This window comes from Malaya genurostris, chromosome 2, assembly GCF_030247185.1.
Source record: "Malaya genurostris strain Urasoe2022 chromosome 2, Malgen_1.1, whole genome shotgun sequence".
Classification (NCBI taxonomy): domain Eukaryota; kingdom Metazoa; phylum Arthropoda; class Insecta; order Diptera; family Culicidae; genus Malaya; species Malaya genurostris.
The window spans coordinates 26,475,953-26,491,395 of NC_080571.1; the positions used below are offsets into that span (position 1 = coordinate 26,475,953).

Here is a 15,443-nt window from a genome sequence, read left to right on the forward strand (position 1 = left end):
ATTGCGATGCAGAATTTCCACTACGCTTCTGGTCTGGTCGATTAATATATTTTCATCGATAAAATCAATGAATAAATTCGCAACTGCGATATTTTCGATGAACGTAGGAAGGTAAATATGAACAACAATATTTTTTCCACATTTCAACATACTGTGCACTTTTTAAATTAAACCCAACAAAACGCTATTTAGCTTGAATTTGATTTATAGCGGTAACGGGAGTGCAGTATTTTGCATGTCTCAAACACACAGCAGCCGCAGCGTTTGAATTGGTATGACGATCAGTGCAGTAAAGTTTAATTTTCATTCGAATATTATTAGATGAAAATCGATAACCCAAATTCTCTCTGGTCAGTACTGATCGGAGTTTTCGATTATCACCAGCAAATTTAAACCAATAATTTTCTACCGTTTGAAATGTAATGAGATGTGCTCAAAGGAAATAAAAATAAAAATTGAAAGGGGAAGCAATTAAAAACTTAATTACAGAATAACTCTTAATTTGGTCATTGTTTCGCATGCCGTGTGGGCCGTGGTACCGTCTTTTCACAACCATATGTCAAGCATGCCCAATCGTCGCCTTCGAAGAAATACGGCCCGATGATGCCACCGGCCCATAAACCACGCCAAACAGTAACTTTTTTGGGATGCATTGGTAGCTCTGGCAATGCTTCACGCGCTGATCTTCACTGCAGAATTTTGCTTTTGCAATTTTTCGATAAAAGAGTGGATCTTCCTCCAATTTTTCCAGCGTCCATTTACCAAATCTGTATAAAATGTTCAAAACGACGTATGTAACATCGAGAGAATCTCTTTGTTTACTTTCTCTTTCGATTATTGCGAAATATTCCTGCTTTTTCAGTAATTTCTCCAGAGCAGATTAAAAGATGATAGCTTTACTTATTATTATCGGTAAATAATTGGAGAGAAGAATTGCTAAGAGTGCCGTAATAATCAAAAGAGAAAGTAAACAAAGAGAATCTCTCATTGTTACATACGTTGTTCTGAACATTTTATACAGAAATGTTAGACGTTGTAAGTCGTGAACGATTCACGTGCTTTTTGTCAACAAACGTGTTGCCAAAAAGATGCCTTAAAAAAATAACCCTTCATAAGCAGCCTCTGGCGTAATTTAATTTGTATTCAACTCTGCGACTGTAAATATTGTTATTAGTATGGTTACAATTGTACGTAATATTAGTTTGTAACTTACATGTTAGACAGTAATTTTATAAAAGTACCCATTAGTATAGTTCAGATTAGTGTTTAAGAAATGATAACTCTGAGCAGAAATTTAACTCCGCGTATATTTATAGTTTTTTTTTCCTTTACATTGCTCTAACGTTTTTTTACTTACTGCAATTACCAAGCGACAAACTAGCGGAGAGTCCATCGTAACAATAGATATGAATTTTTGTTAGTATATTTTTATTTGTTTTTCGTTGCAATGCTACGAACGGAAAAAAATATGAACGAACTTCCGCATCCGCTTTTAAGCTATGTAATGTTTTGATATTTTTATCTTATTAGAAACGACAAATTTTTTTGTTTGTACTAAAAGATGTATCTTTTCTTGTTTCAACAATCTTTATTTCACGCTTTCAAACCAACGTTTCAAAAGTTTGTTCCTTCGCCTCCTGGACTAAATATGTTTATAGTCGTTTTGCCCTGAAGATGAAGGAACAAACATTCGAAACGTTGACTATTAAGATTTGCTTTATTTCTGGCAATAAAAAATAAAAAAAAACATATTTAAATATAGATTTACATGCGTTTTTTTTAGATAACGGCCCATAAGCCACCTTTCAACATCCACTTTCGAAAGAGGCAAGGTGAGCTATGAAAAATAGAATTTTAATTTTAACGCCAGACGAAAAAGAAAACTTTTCGTTTACTATTATGACTAACTTTCAGCGAGTATCGGGTCTTTCGGAATTCCTCTTCAAAGTGGATGTGAATATCACATAAACGCGAGATATCAAGAAAATTTTCTGATGTTCATTTTTGACCAACGATCGCCAGCAATGCACCCACCGTTCAGTAAAGTTATTTTTGTTATGCTCTCTCCCGCACTTCACGACGACCTCAAACCACATGTTCGTCACTCGCTCTCCGAACATTTCCCAACCCAACGTGTCTGCTGAGAGCTTCGGCACACGATCGTAGCCAGCAAGTCGGCGTGTTGTTGCTTGTTGCTGTATGTACTTTTATCATCCTTCCCCCTCTTCCTTCCACTACACAGTGGCTCTTCCTAACTACTGTTCGATTATAATCAAACCAACTGTGATCCTTCAGCATGTCACGCGTGCTTTTTTCTTCTCTCGCATGCTGGTGTCGGAACTCAGTCGACGAGAGAGATAGAGAGTATGCAAAAATGGCCCCAGCTTCTCGCAAAACCCAATGTGGATGTGTGTGAGTGCTGACGCGGTCAATTTTTCTCTCGCCGTGTGGAGAGCCGTGAGAGCAAAGCATGCCAGTCGCTTGGTCACCGCGCCGACGAAACTGACGTTGATGTGTTGTTTTGTTGTTGGCTTTGTGCTGATGAATCTGCTTGCTCTTCATGCTGGTTTGTGTTTGACACGGGCGGCAGCAGCAGCAGCAGCTCAACCGAACCAATCAACGGCTCATTCCGTGTTGGCTCGGTTCCCGGTACGGTTGTCGACGTCGAATGTTTCGCCCGAGTGTATCGTTTTGCATTGTGTATAATAGTAAGTTGCTACCGTAGGCATCATTGTGCTCAGGAAAAGGCCTCTCTTGTCAGCAGCTCCTCTAGCGTCTGCTATTTTTTTTGCTTTTTATGATAGTAGCTAATAGTGCATAGGAGTAGCGCGAGGCTGCAATTTTCCGCTTGTATTTCAAGTACCCTTTCCGCGTCGTGCAGAAATAAATTAAGCGTGTGTGCAGTGTGTGATTCGGTTATAAAGGAACCAAGTGGCGGTGGAATTGGCGTGAAAGTTTTTCGTGAGTGAAAATTTTAAATTTAGGACATTTTTGACCGTTACTCACAAAAAGATATTGCGGCAAGCGGTAAAAGTAGGCGAGAAAAGTTTTTCTTTTTCACTGTAAAAAGTGTTCCTGTGGCGACGGAGCGAAACACGGAAGTCGCAAAATTTCCTTGTGAGATCAATTATTCAGCAATCGATCAAGCTCATCACAGTCGGAGGCAGAAATAAAACGGGGAAAATGTAAGTAAATTTAAATTTTGCGCAAATTTTGTCACCAACTGAAGTCAGGCGGTTAGTCATGGAAAATTTCAATAAAAATTCGGATCGGCAGGCTTTCGGCGGAGGTGTAGTTGTATATCTGTCGAACAGAGCAAGGCAGAACGAGCGAGAGAAAGAGAGATTGTTTGGCTCCGATGAGTGCGCTGACTGGCCAGCTAGCACTTTTGTGTACGTGCCGTTTGCCGATTACTGTAGTGGTACACATACATGATCCAATCAAACCGAATCGTCGTATGCGCGCGGCGTAGTGCATTGTGCAGCATATCAGAAGCAGACGCCTGTGTACACCCCCCTTTTTTTTTGTTCTTGCTCGGAACAGATCCGGGCAGTTATGCTAACGGGTCCCTCGGCGAAGCTCACTATACTGCCAGTAAAAATTGCTTGATATCATTTACCGAATTATGTCATGAATCCGAACAACAAAGGAAGGGTCTTCAATTAGCTAGGAGTTAGGACACCAACTGGCAACAAAGAACTCGTAAAACGACTATCACTTACTTTCGTCAACGGTCGATCGAAGTGGGAGCCGGTTGGAAGAGGACACGGAAAAATGCTTTCGAGTAGCATCCGAAATATGTATCCAAAAAAAGTGAAAATTCCGTATTGTTCCAGTAAATAGTTTTTCGGCTCGATTATTTGTAGTTATCGTTTGGAAATGTCATTTAGGGGTTAGCCAAATTTTGTGCTAGGGCACATAACCGTTTTCATTATTTTTACGTTTCGTCTTTCGTTTGGAAATGGTTTGTTTAATCAGTCTGAATAGATTTTCATTAGTTTTTAGGTACACTTTACAACTTTCGAAAAAACTCACTCTTTGCCAGTTGATTTTCATACGTTATTAGCGTTGTTCGCACAGAAAACGCACGATCAGTGAGTAAATAATTGATAGCTATATATAAAGCCTATATTATATTTACATTGTCATCTCATAATTTTTACTCAAGACAAGATAAAATGTCCGTTTTCTAATAGCTTAGACAAAAGTCTATCAGAAGCGCTCTTCTGATCTGACAGACCGTGTGACATCGATTGGAGTAAGTCGTAACCAGATGGTGTAAAGTTCGGCGGGTACGGCGGGTGGGACAAGATCCTCGAATTTAACGTTTTGACCATTTTTGCGACAATTCTGTTATGCATTCTCGCTGAGTGTGATGGAAAATAAATAAATTAAGTTCAATTCAACCTCCGTGTCTTCACTCAAACCCAAAATAAATCATTATTATATTGGTATTGGTCACTATTCAAACAACTAGATTTTCGAAGATCTCAGGAAACTTTAGAAGATTTCAAAATGTTTCAGTAGATTCCAAAAGATAAGTGAATATTTCAGAATAAATCATGAGATATCAACAGATTTATGGTAATTTCAAAAGACAAAAAAATCGATAAAATTTAAGAGGTCAAGAAAGAATCTTGAAATTCTACTAGATTTCAGACAATTTCAGAACATTTAGGAAAATTACAAAAAAATTAAGGGATTTAAAAAAATTAACAAGTTTCAGAAAATCAGAAAATTTCATCTAAAAACATCCAGAATCTTCTTAAATCTTTTTAGATTTATGGAATATTTTCAAGTATCCTGAAATCATAGATCATATTTCGACATCTTCTGAAGTCTTCAAAAATATTCAGTCTTTAATTTTTTTCGAAAAGTTTCAGAAGCTCCCAAAAAGTTTCAAAAATTCATGGAAGATTTCAAAAGTATTGAGAAGATCTAAGAAATCTTAAGCAGATTTTACAAAATTGTAAGATTCTAAAATTTCTGAAAATCACATGAGATTTCGAAGAATTTCCGACTATTTCAGATGATTTCAAATATACAAATCGGGGACGGGAATAGCGTGATGGGTTAGTCGATGTCTCCTATGCAGTCCACCTGGGTTCGATTCCCAACCCCCCCACACATAGGGCCAGCAGGAAGGTTTTCAAGCTCGAAGAGACGAATGACCTTAAAGTTAAAACCTCTATTATCGAAGCAAAAAAAAATCCACAAATTTACAAATATGTTCAAAAGATTTCTGATTATTTCAAACCATTCTGAAACATTCCTGCAGATGTCAGAAAGAAGAAAATTTACAGAGATTTGAGAAGTTTGAAAAGGTTAAAAAATTTTCGGACGATATCAAACAATAGTTTGAGAAATTTCTAAAGCTAAAGGATTTCAAGACATTTCGAAAAATTACAAAAGGTTTCGGAAGATTTAGGAAAATTGTAAATTTGGAAATTTCACATTTTAAACATTTCGAAAACATAAAAAAAAAATCAGAAAACCTCAAAAGATTTCAGAAAATATCCGAAAAGCTCAAGAAATTTCCTAAGATCTCAGAATATTTGATACGATTTTTGAGATTGTAGCTAATTTCTGATTGTTTGAGAATAATATTGGGAAGTTTCGGAAGATAGCATAAGATTTCAAAAAGTTGCAGAATTTTTTTTTTAAATTCGAGAGGAGCTTAGAAGATCTCAAAAGATATCTAAAAATTTGAATTTTTGAAAATTTCCATTGATTTCAGAAGATTGCAGACAATTTTAGATGCTTTCAAAAAATGTTAGAGAACTATCATCCATTCTGCATAATATTTTAGAAAAAAACCTAAAAGAATTTCGAAGGTTTCCGAAATTTTACGACTCAGAAGAGAAATATTAAAAGATTCCAGAAAATATTACAAAATGCTAAGTTTTGAGTTCTCAGAGAATTTCAAAATATTTCGAAAAATTCCAGAATACTAATGAATTTGGATGATCTCAGATAATTTGAAGTTTCTGAAGATCCCAGAAATTGTATTAAAATTGCAAAATCTTATAAATAATATTTGAATATTTTCCAAGAATCAGAATTTTTTTTTTGATAAATTTCAGAAGATTCCAAAAGGTTTTAAAATTTCTGAAAAAAATTCTCAGAGTATGTTATACAATGTCAGAAGAGTTTTAAAAGTCTCAGGAAATTTCCGATGATTTCAGAGTTCTGGTAATTTTGAATTGCTTTTGAGGCTTTCAATTTTTTTTTAGCAAATTACAACAAAAATCAAAAGATTTCAGAAAATATCCGAAAAGCTCAAAAAATTTCCTAAAATCTCAGAATTTGATACGATTTTTGAGATTGTAGCTAATTTCTGATTGTTTAAAAATAAAATTGGGAAGTTTCGGAAGATAGCATAAGATTTCAAAAAGTTGCAGAATTTTTTTTAAAATTCGAGAGGAGCTTAGAAGATCTCAAAAGATATCTAAAAATTCGAATTTTTGAAAATTTCCATTGATTTCAGAAGATTGCAGACAATTTTAGATGCTTTCAAAAAATTTTAGAGAACTATCATCCATTCTGCATAATATATTAGAAAAAAACCTAAAAGAATTTCGAAGGTTTCCGAAATTTTACGACTCAGAAGAGAAATATTAAAAGATTCCAGAAAATATTACAAAATGCTAAATTTTGAGTTCTCAGAGAATTTCAAAATATTTCGAAAAATTCCAGAATACTAATGAATTTGGATGATCTCAGATAATTTGAAATTTCTGAAGATCCCAGAAATTGTATTAAAATTGCAAAATCTTATAAATAATATTTGAATATTTTCCAAGAATCAGAATTTTTTTTAAAAAATTTCAGAAGATTCCAGAAGGTTTTAAAATTTCAAAAAAAAATTCTCAGAGTATGTTATACAATGTCAGAAGAGTTTTAAAAGTCTCAGGAAATTTCCGATGATTTCAGAGTTCTGGTAATTTTGAATTGCTTTTTAGGCTTTCAATTTTTTTTTTAGAAAATTACAATCGATCGCATGAGATTTCAGAAGATCACAGAAAATTTTGAAAAACTTAAGATCTCAGAAGATTTCGTAAACATTTCTTAAGATTTAAAAAAATTCAAGATCTCCGGTCGAAAATTTCAAAAGTTTGCATAAGATTTCATGACAAAAAAAACTCGGAAAATCTCAGATCTTTGACAATTTAAGATAATTTTCGAAATTTCAAAAGATTTCATGAGATTTTAAAATATTTCAGAAATTTTCGGAAGATTTCAGGAGATATCAAAAAATTTCAGATATTAAAAGATTCCAAACGACGAAGCTGTCCGAATGATTCAGAAAATTTCAAAAAAATGAGAAGATTGTAGAAGTTTCTAGTAGATTTAAGTCAATATTTTTGAGAATATTTCCCATGATTTCAAAGAATTCCTGAAGATTTCTAATGTTGGAAAACGATTTCGTAAAATTCATAAGTTTTTGAAAGATTTCAGTACATCTCAGACGATTTCAAATGATTTCTGATTTTTAAAGTCCTCAGAAGAAATTCAGAAATTGGAAAATTAAGTAAACTTTCTGAAAATTTTAGCACAGTTCAGAATTTTTAGACTTTGGAAAATTTCAGCATATATCATTTCAGACGATAGCAAAATAATTCTGAAGGTAGAATGACAAAATTTGATTTGTTTTCAAAAGATTTTTGTTTTGTTTCAGAAGATTTGAGGAGATTCTAGAATTTTTTTAATAGATTTTAGTCAGTATATTTCAGAATATTTCCGGAGATTTCGACGCATTCCGGAAAATTTCGAAAGATGGAAAATTCATAAGTTTTTAGAAGATTTCAGTACATTGCAGACGATTTTGAGGCTCTTATTTGCAGTTAGGCCACTTTGTAGTGGAACTATAAAAATGATTTCCGATATTAAGAGTTCTTAGAAAAGATTCAGAAATTTTCAAATATCAGTAAGTTTCAAATTTTAGAAAATTTTAGATGATTTCCGAATATTTCAGAAGATTGCAAAAGAAGATCTTGAAAAAATTCTGAAAATTCAGCTCAATTCAGAAATTTTAGATTTTAGAATACAACTGAAATTTTCAGACGATATCAAACAAATTCCGAAAAAGTCAGTCTGTTTCAAAAGATTTGATTTGATTTTAGAATATTTCTAAAAATCTCAGTAAATGTTAGCAAATTTCAGAGGATTGCAGAAGATTTCAGCAGATTCTAGAAACATTCAGAGAATAGACTAAAATTTCAGAAGATTTTCATTGATTTGGTGCAAGTGCTCTTGAAGTAGGCATTTTCTTAGAACAGAGCATCCCCGAATCGACAAAAAGAGTTTGTTTCTAGTGAATGATCCTAATTATTCTTTCCATCTTGGCCAATGAATAAAATCTTGCTAAGCAAACTTTTTTTCTGATGTGTAATGATTTCGGAAATTTCTTGTGCGAGGCATGGCCGAGGAGTTGACGGCCGACTAAGAACTAAAGACATATAAGAATAATGACTAATAAATTTTAATGACTTTAGCAGATTAAAGTGATATCGAAAGATTTGAGTAAAATTGAGATGGATGTTCAAGATTTCAGAAATTTATTATCTGATTTTCACGAAATCAAGAAGATTTCAATATATTTAACATGATTTTTGCTGTCTAGAATATTTTTAAAAAATTTCGGGAAATTTCACAATGTTGCGAGCTATATTTCTGGAATTCAATTCATTTCTGCAAAACTCTGAAAATCTCGGTAGATTCCGAATATCTCAAAATTTATTAATTGTGTGGTAGAAAATATTTGCCGCCAAAAAGTCAATCTTCAGTTTTGCACCGTTTTAATTCTGGTACCAATAAAAGTTGCGAAATTCACACAATCAATTAATACGAACGATTATCATTTTTTTTCGTATTCACGTCCTCCTTGAAAAACTTCTATCTATCTGCGGAGCTAAAATGGTTGGAAAATTAGGATCTTTCACAATTAAGCCGAAAAACAATGCATTGGCATGTAAAACCTTTTTGAAATAAACCTCATCTAAGCTACAAGAATAACATTCAGACACATTTTTGGGGAAGCTTTCTACGGTTCTTGGAGCCCTGAATTCATTAAATTATTTCCTTGCGACAAAAAAAGACTGTCCCAGAAAGTGTAAATAATTCACAAGTGTTAGATATTCAAACTTTATTCGATATACTGAAAATATTAGACTACAACAACAGAATATTATTTTCAACATTTGCTACTTAGCCATTGTAGACTAGCTAGCTTCTTAAATTCCGTACAGACTTCTTGGCGATAAGTTTTGCACACTTTCTTCCAATCTTTTTCGTACTGTTGAATGGTTTCGGCTGCCGAGACATGTTTCCTAAGATGTGCCTTCGTTAATGCCCAAAATTCCTCAATTGGTCGAAGTTGTGAACAATTTGGTGGATTCATGTCTTTTGAAACGAAAGTGACCTACTAGTATACCATTCTACCGTTGATTTCGAGTAGTGGCAAGAAGCAAGATCTGGCCAGAAGACAACAGGATCCTTGTGGCATCGAATCATGGGTAGAAGTCGTTTTTGTAAACGCTGATGTATAGTTCGCTGTTCATTGAATCAGTGGTGATGAAGGGTTTCGAAATCTTACCGCAGCTACATATTGCTTGCCAGACCATAGCTTTCTTACCAAATTTTTCGACTTCAATCGATGTCTCGGACTTGTTTTAACACTTGCCCTTCTCCCACCGTATAAATTTCAATTTTTTTTATCCAACTGAGGGTTAGCAGGACTTTTTTTTCGACCCGTTTTCGGTTTATCCTCAAAGGTGTTATCCTCACCGAACTTCCTGATTGCATTTCGCACGACTTTTTCACTTACTCCTTTTATTTTTGCTATCTTCCTCAGTGACAGTCCGCGTTCTGTGCACCATTTGTACACAATTTTTCGACTTTGTTCTGCTGAAAGTCCACGCATTTCGAAACAAACTAATGAAAACGAATAAACAACTGCACAAGTGGTTAGAGAAGAGTGTTAAAACAGGACGCAGAAATAAAAATTGACAGATTCTGAACAATTGCGAAATGGCAGCGGTTTTTGGTTGCGTCCATACTTTCTGGGACAGTCTTTAAGCAACGATGATTTTTCCCTTGGCTAAAATTCATTAGTGAGTTTTTTATGTACGCGATCTTGGATCACCGATGATTTTTGATTTTCGGTGATTTTCCTAGCCCTGGATAATACAACTAAGAGCTCGTTTTATTCCGCTTCGCAACAAAAAACTGAAAACACGTCAGACATATTTGAAGCAAACAACAGAACGAACAGTTGAACATTTTAATCCAGAAGGAAACCGAAATGACATTCCAACAATGACCAAGATGGCAATTCTCATCGTTCTGCATTCTGATTTTCTAATTAAATTATTTCCTTTGAGACAATTTTCAAACCATTCGGAAGCAGCACTTTTATGAGAGTTTTTACGTTCCGTAGTTCAGTAACAAGAATGCATATATCAAACTTCAACATCACACCTATGCATTTCGAACGTCGGACCAAAAAAGAAAAAGATGATCATCATCATCATCTTCACCATCATCTACGGTCCGGTCCAGTTGCGCTTGGAGAGTAAACCGGACTAACGAACCTACATCAAAGTATTATCGTCATCATCATCATCATCATTACCACCATCGGATCTCTGAAAGTGGTCGACTTCTAGCGGCGCTTCTGTCCACCATCCTCCAGAGCCGGTGCGTGCGGGTTTCGTCGTCCGGTCCTGCGTTCGGCCAGCGGTAAATATTTGTTATTCTGCCAGCTCCGCTCAGCCAGTTCTTCCGAGCAATCCGAACCGATGGCGGATGATGGTTCTTCTTCTGATTTGTGCGTATTGCTGCAACGACTCTTGCATGACACGCACACTGGACTCTCGCCTGCTCGGTGTCTGGTGTCTCTCCCCTATATTCTCTTCTTCTTCCTCCGTATTATGCGAGGTATGTACGCGTGTATATTGCGTTGTGTTGCGTGCGTGTCGATTACCTCCATTCATGCTACTACGGCCACTTCCCCACCCACGGATTCCCATGGAGAACCTTCGGGATACCGAGAGTTAGAGTTATTTAGATGAACAAGTTGTTTTTCGCATGGGCCTATTATAAGTGCGTACTTTTTTCTTCTTCTTCTACTTCTCACTTTCCCAGTATGGACACGGAGTATCGGAGTGAGTGTAGTAGTTGTATTTTCAACCGGTGTGGGACCTGTGTGTGGATCTGGGAAACACGTACAGAAACCAGAATAATCAGGCAATAATTTACATCTGAATAGTTTCTCGGAAGAGATCTTAATTCAAGTCAGTTCGGGACAGTAAAAATAAACTTGATTTTTGCCATGCCATACAATAAATCCCTACGCAATTTGCGGCCGATTTTTAGTAAACCTGGTCCATTCGAACCGGAACAAAGCCATGGTGTAAAAGTACCCTCCTGAAGCAGTAGATAAAAATGTCCGACTTTGGCCGTAAAAAGTTTCCTGTTCTTGATTGGCAGTTTCGTGATGACTCTTCCACCCGACTACTGCCGGTTGCCGTGCTGGGGTTGTGTGAATGTGAACGCATAATTTGCCACCGAGCCACTCTCGATGCGGTCGGTCGGTGAATGTATGCTGGGTATGATTTTATGTTGACTGAACCAGAGCATCGGTGCGCGGGGTTTCGGTCGCTCCCACAACAACACGCACACCGACTCCTCTCTAAGACTCGATGCCGTACGATGCTGATGGGAATCGTGTGTATGTTATTTGGTACCGTCGAGCGGGTCTCGTTCCAATGGCATTGAGGTGGTTTGCTGTCAGGTCTGATGTTACAAACGAGCTTCATTGGTAGCAGTTACATATCACTACGTTCGGGGAAGTGGTGTCTTGGCTGGCGAGAAACTTCCTGCATGAATCGGAAACAATGACACCAAGTCTCGTCGGTTGACATGCACTTCGATTCCGGACTGAAACAAAGTTGGGCTTTATTTCGAATAGTGAACTGTTTAGGGTCTGACCTAAGTTCATTCGAGTCTTGCTACGTTTGAATGGGAGAAAAGTTAAACTTGAACACATCCTCAAATTGCTTGCTGTATCTGAGTTTTATAATTCACACATTCTCTCGTAGATGTGATGGAAAACATAATTCACAACTATTCACTGGAGTTATATACTTCACATCTACAGAATTAAAATGTTTTAGTTCGATTCGAATATATTGGTTTCAATTGAAAATTATCACAATCAGTACGCATCTGCAAACTGCTTGCTGAATCAGATGTTGTTCATCGGCATCTCGTGGAAATGATGGAAGGAGTAAATAAGATCAGATTTATCAGGAATATATTTTATCTGTACAGACTGTCCCAGAAAGTATGGACGCAACAAAAAACTGTTGCCATTTCGCAATGGGTCTGAATCTGTCAATTTTTATGACTGCGTCTTGTTGTTTACACTCTTCTCTAACCACTTGTGCAGTTGTTTATTCGTTTTCATTAGTTTGTTTCGAAATGCGTGGACTTTTAGCAGAACAAAGTCGAAAAATTGTGTACAAATGGTGCACAGAACGTGGACTGTCACTGAGAAAGATAGCAAAAATGGCAGGAGTAAGTGAAAAAGCCGTGCGAAATGCAATCAGGAAGTTCGGTGAGGATAACACCTTTGAGGATAAACCGAAAACAGGTCGACAGAAAGGTCCTGCTAATTATCAGTTGGATAAACGTATACTGAAGGCGTTCGAGCAAAAGAAGGAGGTTTCAGTTCGGGATGTGGCCAAAAAAGTGGGCACTTCGAAGTCAAATTTTCTTCTTGCTAAAGAACGTTTGAATCTTCGAACCGATAAAAAGCAGAAACAACCAGAACGTAGTCCGAAACAAGAAGCATCGATCAGGCCAAGGGTTCGAAAGCTGTACAATACGATTCTTGCTGGAAATTTGAACTGCATAATCATGGACGACGAAACATGAGCATGAACTTAGCGAGGCACCCCTCACCGATGATAACGCAAATAGGTGAATCATTTGTTGCTAATTAGTTACGGTAATTTTGAATTTGTTGCTCAATTTTTTTAAATTTTTTTGAGTACTTCGCTAAGTTCATATGAAGTTAGCGATGCCCCCCTCCCAAATATGCTTCAAAACGAATCGAAGCCTAGTGAATGATTTGTTGCTAATTAGTTACGGTAATTTTAAATTTGTTGCTCAATTTTTTTAAATTTTTTTTGAGTACTTCGCTAAGTTCATATGAAGTTAGCGATGCCTCCCTCCCAAATATGCTTCAAAACGAATCGAAGCCTAGTGAATGATTTGTTGCTAATTTGTTGCTAATTAGTTACGGTAATTTTGAATTTGTTGCACAACTTTTTTTATAATTTTTTTGAGTACTTCGCTAAGTTCATATGAAGTTAGCGAAGCCCCCCTCCCAAATATGCTTCAAAACAAATCGAAACCCAGTGAATAATTTGTTGCTAATTAGTTACGGTAATTTTGAATTTGTTGCTCAATTTTTTTTAGTACTTCGCTAAGTTCGACTAACCCTCTGGAAAATGAAAGAAGCAGAGAAAATTGTACCTCAAAAACACGCACAAACTTTATTCGCGGGAGAAGAATAGTTTATATGAACTTAGAGAAGTCCTCAAAAAATAATAAAAATTCAGCAACAAATTCAAAATTACCGCAACTAATAAGCAACAAATTATTCACTGGGCTTCGATTTGTTTTGAAGCATATTTGGGAGGGGGGCTTCGCTAACTTCATATGAACTTAGCGAAGTACTAAAAAAATTGAGCAACAAATTCAAAATTACCGTAACTAATTAGCAACAAATTATTGACTGGGTTTCGATTTGTTTTGAAGCATATTTGGGAGGGGGTTTTCGCTAACTGCATATGAACTTAGCGAAGTACTCAAAAAAATTTAAAAAAAATTGAGCAACAAATTCAAAATTACCGTAACTAATTAGCAACAAATTATTCACTAGGCTTTGATTTGTTTTGAAGCATATTTGGAAGGAAGGCTTCGCTAACTTCATATGAACTTAGCGAAGTACTCAAAAAAATTTAAAAAAAAGTTGAGCAACAAATTCAAAATTACCGTAACTAATTAGCAACAAATTATTCACTGGGTTTTGATTCGTTTTGAAGCATATTTGGGAGGGGGGCATCGCTAACTGCATATGAACTTAGCGAAGTACTCAAAAAAATTTAAAAAAAAGTTGAGCAACAAATTCAAAATTACCGTAACTAATTAGCAACAAATTAGCAACAAATTATTCACCTATTTGCGTTATCATCGGTGAGGGGTGCCTCGCTAAGTTCATGCTCATCGACGAAACCTACGGGAAACTCGATTACAAATCCTTGCCGGGACCACAATATTATACGGTGCGAGAAGGGCAAGTGTTAAACCAGTCCGAGATATCGATTGAAGTCGAAAGATTTGGTAAGAAAGCTATGGTCTGGCAAGCCATTGGTAGCTGCGGTAAGATTTCGAAACCCCTCATCACCACTGCTTCAATGAACGGCGAAATATACATCAAGGAATGTTTACAAAAACGACTTCTACCCATGATTCGAAGCCACAAGGATCCTGTTGTCTTCTGGCCAGATCTTGCTTCTTGCCACTACTCGAAATCAACGGTAGAACGGTATACTACCAACAATGTCACTTTCATCCCAAAAGACATGAATCCACCAAATTGCCCACAACTTCGACCAATTGAGGAATTTTGGACATTAACGAAGGCACATCTAAGGAAACATGTCTCGGCAGCCGAAACTATTCAACAGTTCGAAAAAGATTGAAAAAAAGTGTCAAAACTTGTCGCCAAGAAGTCTGTACGGAATTTAATGAGGAACGCTCGCAAGAAGGTGCGCCAGCTAGTCTACAAAGGCTAAGTAGCAAATGTTGAGAATAATATTCTGTTGTTGTAGTCTAATATTATTAGTATATCAAATAAAATCTGAATATCTAACACTTGTGAATTATTTACAGCGTCCATACTTTCTGGGACAGTCTTTATAAATGTGTGGTATTCTTCAAAATAATTTTCTTTGGTTCTTAAAAAAACAAAAAGGTTTGTTCATAAACTAGTATAACCTACAGAGTGAGGAACGAAAAGAGGTACTTCCGAAACCGAAATCTGGGAACAGGTATAATCGCAATTGGTTCGAGAAAAGTGACTGGGATCCATTTTTGAGTCTATGGCTACAATCTTCGGTCATTCATCAAAAACCGAAGAACAAACAAGAAAGCCAAATTTATGTTTTTTTTGTCTATTGACAATGGCTATCGATTGGAATAGTTTCGAGGCAAGTTAAGAATTTGTTTTACGTGCTTTGTTTCGCCGCTTCAGTGACGGTATCCAATTTTTAACACACTTCACCCTATCATTCCGGAACCGGAAGCCGCATCCGGAAGAAATTCGGAAGACCATGAGATCTTTCATTTGGATCTACGTTTGTTGAAATCGG

At 36.1% G+C, this 15,443-nt stretch overlaps 1 protein-coding gene across 2 annotated transcripts in view; it reads left to right on the top strand.

Annotated features, from left to right (window-relative positions):
• The window catches only part of LOC131432391 (mucin-5AC-like), a 205,720-nt gene that overhangs the window by 39,540 nt on the left and 150,737 nt on the right, over positions 1-15,443 (top strand). The window contains exon 1 of one of the 2 annotated variants that reach the window (XM_058598627.1): positions 2,608-3,185. The exons of the other annotated variant lie outside the window; for it this stretch is intronic. The gene's annotated coding sequence lies outside the window, so the exon portion shown is untranslated. Of the gene's footprint in view, positions 1-2,607; positions 3,186-15,443 lie in introns of those variants that run through there. 2 annotated transcript variants of the gene reach the window in all.